Genomic DNA, 6,000 nt, shown 5'->3' on the forward strand with positions numbered 1-6,000 from the left:
ACTATATATAAGAAATAACTACACATCTACATAAATAGAGCACAACAATGATGAGAACTATCTTGAATGCATTTGGGTCAATATTAAAGGTTGGGGGGGGGGGAGGGAATGGCATTGTCATAGGTCTATACTATAGGCCAGTCAACCAAGCAGAGGAAGTAGATGAACTTTTTGCTAGTCAGCTAACTAAGGTATGTAAGAAGCACACCACAATGGGAGATTTTAACTACCTTGACATCAACTGGGAAGCAAACTCTGCACCAAGTGGAAGATCCAACAGGTTCCTAACGAACCTAGCAGACAACTTTGTTTTCCAAAAAGTAGAGAAGGGAACAAGGGGTCAGTCATATTGGACTTAATTCTCACTAACAGGGAGGAAATGATAGAAGGTGTTGAAGCCATAGGAACCCTGGGGCAAGTGACCATGCAATATTGGAATTCAACATTATGCAAACACAAGTAATAGAACAAAGTCAAACTAGAGTCTTGGACTTTAAGAGAGCTAATTTCAATAAACTTAGAGAGATCTTGGGAAGAATTCTATGGATGAGAATCCTCAAAGGGAAAACAACTCAAGAAGCTTGGGAAATTTTAAAAAATGAGATTACAAAAGCCCAGTCTAGCACAAAAGCAATGAAGAAGAAAAATAACATCTCCCAAAAGAAACCAGCATGGCTGCATAAAGAACTCTCTGATAAATTAAAATACAAAAAAGATAAGTATAAAAAGTGGAAAGAAGGGGACATAACTAAGCCAGAATATCAGCAAATAGCCCAAGTCTGTAAAGATGAAGTAAGGAAAGCTAAGGCTCACAATGAAGAAAAGCTTGCAACAAATGTAAAAAATAACAAAAAAAGCTTCTTCCAACATGTTAAAAACAAGAAAAAAGTTAAGGAAACAATTAGTCCATTGCTGGGAGAAAGTGGCATGAAGGTGACAAGCAACAGGGAGATCAGAACTATTTAACTGTCTTTACACAAAGGGATAAAACAATCTAACCTATCAAAAACAATACCACAAAAATCAGATTAGGAACACAAATTGAAATAGGGAAGAAAACGGCAAGTGAGCACCTGTCTACCCTAGATGAGTTCAAATCACCAGGACCAGATGGATTATACCCCAGGGTTCTGAAGGAACTGGCAGACGAGATCTCAGAACCACTGAACTATATCTTTTAGAGATCCTGGTGCACTGGGGACCTGCCAGAGGACTGGAAAAGAGCTGATGTGGTTCCCATCTTCAAAAATGGGGGGAAAATAGATCCAGGAAAATATAGACCCATCGGCCTGACCTCAATACCAGGAAAGATTATGGAAAAGATAATCAAGCAACGAATTAGTGAACACCTAGAAGTAAACAAAGTAATAGCCAAAAGCCAACATGGGTTTGTCAAAAACAGATCATGCCAGACTAATCTTATTGCATTCTTTGACAAAGTGACAAAATTAGTGGACCAGAGGAATGCCGTCAATATAGTTTACCTGGACTTCAGTAAGGCATTTGAAAAGGTAGTCTATAACCTACTACTAGATAAAGTAGAAGAATGTGGGTTAGACATCATCACCACCAGATGGATTCGTAACTGGCTGACCAACCACACCCAATGTGTAGTCCTCAATGGAACTGCATCTACATGGAGGGAAGTATGCAATGGAGTACCACAAGGCTCTGTTTTAGGCCCAGTACTCTTCAACATCTTCATCAATGATTTGGATGAGAGAATAAATGGGGAACTCATCAAATTTGTAGATGACCCCAAGCTGGCAGGAATAGCCAACACTCCAGAAGATAGGCTTAAGATATAGAAGGATGTTGAAAAACTTGAACATTGGGCACTATCTAATAAAATGAAATTCAATGGTGAAAAGAATAAGGTTCTACATTTAGGCAAGAAAAACGAAATGCACAGGTACAGTATAGGTGGTACCTTGCTCAATAGTAGTAACTGTGAGAGGGATCTTGGAGTCCTAGTGGACAATCATTTAAATATGAGCCAACAGTGTGCAGCAGCTGCCAAAGTAGCCAACACAGTTCTAGGCTACATAAACAGAGGGACAGAATCAAGATCACGTGAAGTGTTAATACCACTTTATAATGCCTTGGTAAGGCCACACTTGGAATACTGCATTCAGTTTTGGTCGCCACGATGTAGAAAAGATGTGGAGACTTTAGAAAGAGTGCAGAGGAGAGCAACAAAGATGATTAGGGGACTGGAGACTAAAACATATGAAGAATGGTTGCAAAAATTGGGCATGTCTAGTTTAATGAAAAGAAGGACTAGGAGAGGCATGATAGCAGTGTTCAAATATCTCAGGGGCTGCCACAAAGGAGAGGGATTCTCCAAAGAACTTGAGGGTAGAACAAGAAGCAATGGGTAGAAACTAATCAAGGAGAGAAGCAACTTAGAACTGAGGAGAACTTTCCTGACAGTTAGAACAATTAATCAGTGGAACAGCTTGCCTCCAGAGGTTGTGAATGCCCCAATACTGGAAGTCTTTAAGAAGATGTTGGATAGCCATTTGTCTGAAATGGTATAGGGTTTCCTGCCTAGGCAGGGGGTTGGACTAGAAGACCTCCAAGGTCCCTTCCAACTCTGCTATTGTATTGTATTGTAAATATAAAATTGTTCTAGATAGACTGTAAATCATTAAAGCAGAGGTTCTGTTCTTAAATAAAAAGCTTTTGTTCTGGAAAAAAAGAAATTGAAACCCTAAACCCATGATGGTGAACTTATGGCACGTGTGCAGAGGTGTCAGGCAGAGGCCTCTCTGTGGGCACGCACGGTGTTTCCAGGTGTTCTTCTGGGTTCCATTGTGCGCATGCGCACCAGACAGCTACTCTGTTCTGGGTTCCAGAACACACATGCGCACTGGCCAGCTGGTCTTCGCATGAAGACCAGCTGGCCAATGTGCATTTGTACGATGGAACCTGGAAGAGCAGGTGGCTGCCAAGCACATGCACACTGCCCAACTCCTTTCTTCCAGGTTCCAGCACTCCAGCACATGTGCACGCTCCAGTTTCGGCACTCAGTGTCGAAAAGGTTAACCATCACTGCCTTAAACAAATATAAAATAAAGTCAACATAATTTTGCTTCAGAACTAAAATCCCCCCCCCTGCCCAAGTTCCATGCCATCAAATATTCATATTCTACTTAAATGCAGTATAATTCAATGTGGTATAATAAAATGTAACACTTTTGTAATTAAGCAAGCAATTATTTTTTTATCATAGTATTTATCATTCCAAACAAGCTTGTAGTTGTAGCCTATATATTGTGCTCTGCATTCTGGTATTTGGAATGCCTAAAGAAGTCTTATCAAGAATACTCTGGAATTGAAATTGATAAACCCATTTTTCAACATACTGAAGAGCTGTGATGAATTCAAGACATTCAGCTGCTGTGTGTAGGATGTGTTTTGGACTTGTCAACTTATGAAGCAGGGTGGAGGATATTTTATTTGGCTTTATGTGAATCTTGACATATCCCAGACTGTAAGAGCGATATATTCTTAAAATTATATACACATTTAAAATTGTCGAGGAAAATAAACACAATGACTCCATTTATTAGTGAACTGAGATCATCAAGTATCTGTTAGTTTTTAGAGGATACAAAATGGAACATTTTATTGTACGGTAGCAGTTTTCATGTACTCAAAGATTCTGTGGAAATGTAGAAAAATATCAACTTTTGAGTTAAAAGAAAAATAAAATAAAATAATCTTTTAAAGCAACTTTATAGGGGTTCTTCATTTTGAAGGAACAGAAATAATATGTATTATTTCAGGGCCAGGTATCGTGATCCTCCCTAGACACCTTGAACTATAACTGCCCATGAGGCTAGCCGGTTGGTCAATGGCCACAGTTTGGAAAATAGTAACCCAAAACATCTGGAGGAGATAAAGGTATCTTTCCCCTGCAGTAGCTGTTCTCAAGGTTTCAAGAAAGAACTTTTGGATTCATACTGAATAGCGTTTTCTGGTCTTTCTAAGCAGTCAAAATGAGAATCAACCCAGGGCAAACTTCATTTTTTTCTCTTCAGATTCTACACTTAAATAGCCTTCTAAAGATATTTGATGATTGTAAATATTGGCTATTTGGCACATGTAACACCGGAGTGGGTTCTAGCTGGTGTTACTGCTGGTTCGCTTGTATGCACGCTTTGCATTTGTGCTGGATGTGTGCTGTGTGCTCATGCACACTTTAATAGAAATTGTTCTGTGCATGTGCACAACTCCCCCAAAAGATGGTGGTGACGGCAACTGGGGAACTGGTTTGGGGCCATGGCCAGCCTGGGTTGTTGCCGGTTCTGTGACCCAGGCCAGCATACCACTACCAGTTATACAGTGCCCATCTCTGCAGCACTCTATGCATTGCATTGGTTGCCAAGGTGCTTCCAGATGCAATTCAGGGTGTTGCTTGACATTTTGAAAGTTCTTCCTGGCGTTGAATGAGGTACCATCTCTCATCAATTGTTTCTAGCCACCTGATCTGGTCATGCAGGATGCGCATGTTTCACAACTTGTCAGCTAAGGAATGCCAATTGGTAGGGCCATTCTTCTCTGCCATTGTGACCTGCTGTAGAGTATTCTCCCTCTGGAGATCAGGATAGCCTCGACCATGCTTGCCATTTGTAAAGACTAAGTTCTATCAGGCTTTAGGGATCCAAATGTATTAAGGACACATTTCATAGTTATATTGGCAATTATGTAATATATTTTCTCAGCTCCTATGGGGTTTTTTTTTAGTTTGTATTATTGCAATTGTATTTCTTTTAATGTTGTTTACCACCCAGAATCTCTTGTTGAGATTGGCGGCCACAGCATTGAATAAATAAATAAATTTCAGTCTGTATACTGTTGTACAAACTGGGTTTGTATATCCTTGAGTAAAGTACTGTTTCAAAATAAACATCTTTGCACTTCTCCAAATTTCTCAGCTCTAAAAATGTAATAAAAGCTGTTTACATTTTCTCCCAAGATGCACATATTTGATTAGCTATGGATACTTTGAAAAATATAGATATTTTAATTATCCCCGAGCTATAAATAACTGAATGTATGTATGCTGTATGAAACATTATAAAGACAGACACTCATTCATAGAAGAAGAAGTTCTTCTCTTTTGCCTTCTTTCCACACCCTAAAATCAGTTTTTGATTTCGGGATGTAGATTATACTGGAAAAAGGAATGATTGATCCTCAGAAGAATACAACTAGTTATATTACATTATGTTGTAAAAATAAAGGTATGCAAGCAACTACTTATAAATGCATATTTTATGAAAAACAATACAATAATAGATATTTAAAATCTTATCTCACTTTAAATTTTTGCTATTTTCAAAAATTCATCAATTTGCAGGGAAATAAAAGAAGATGGATATATGGTTTAGGTTTAGGTTTTAGGTTTTATTAAATTTATAGACCGCCCCCTCTCCCCATAGGGACTCGGGGCGGTGTACAGACCGTTCGTGTATAAAACAACAAAACATAACATAAAACATCAGACAAAACAGCGCACACATACCGTCTATATATACAACCCAAACTAATTAAATAATTAAGAACAATTCTAAAACCAGTTAAAACCCCAAAATTTAAAATTTAGAAAGCCATCCAGGAAAGTCAGTAGTGGGTGTTCGCTGTAAGTACGATTACAATTACAATTAGGCCAGGCCGGCTAGTCGGAACAGGTGGGTCTTGAGTTTCTTGCGGAAGGAGCGGAGATCCAAAGTGGTTCTAATATCGGGGGGGAGGTCGTTCCAGAGGGTTGGGCCCATCACAGAGAAGGCCCTATTCCTAGGCACCGCCCGCCCGCACTGCTTAACGGAAGGTACCCGGAGGAGTCCCTCTCTTTGAGAGCGGATTGGTCGCAGGGATGTGTGGGGTAGAATGCGATCCCGCAGGTAACTAGGTCCCGAGCCATGGAGCGCTTTGAAGATGACAGTCAGCACCTTGAAACGCACCCGAAAAGCCACAGGCAGCCAGTGCAGC

This window comes from Natrix helvetica (genome assembly GCF_964273705.1).
Source record: "Natrix helvetica genome assembly, chromosome: 4".
NCBI lineage: Eukaryota > Metazoa > Chordata > Lepidosauria > Squamata > Natricidae > Natrix > Natrix helvetica.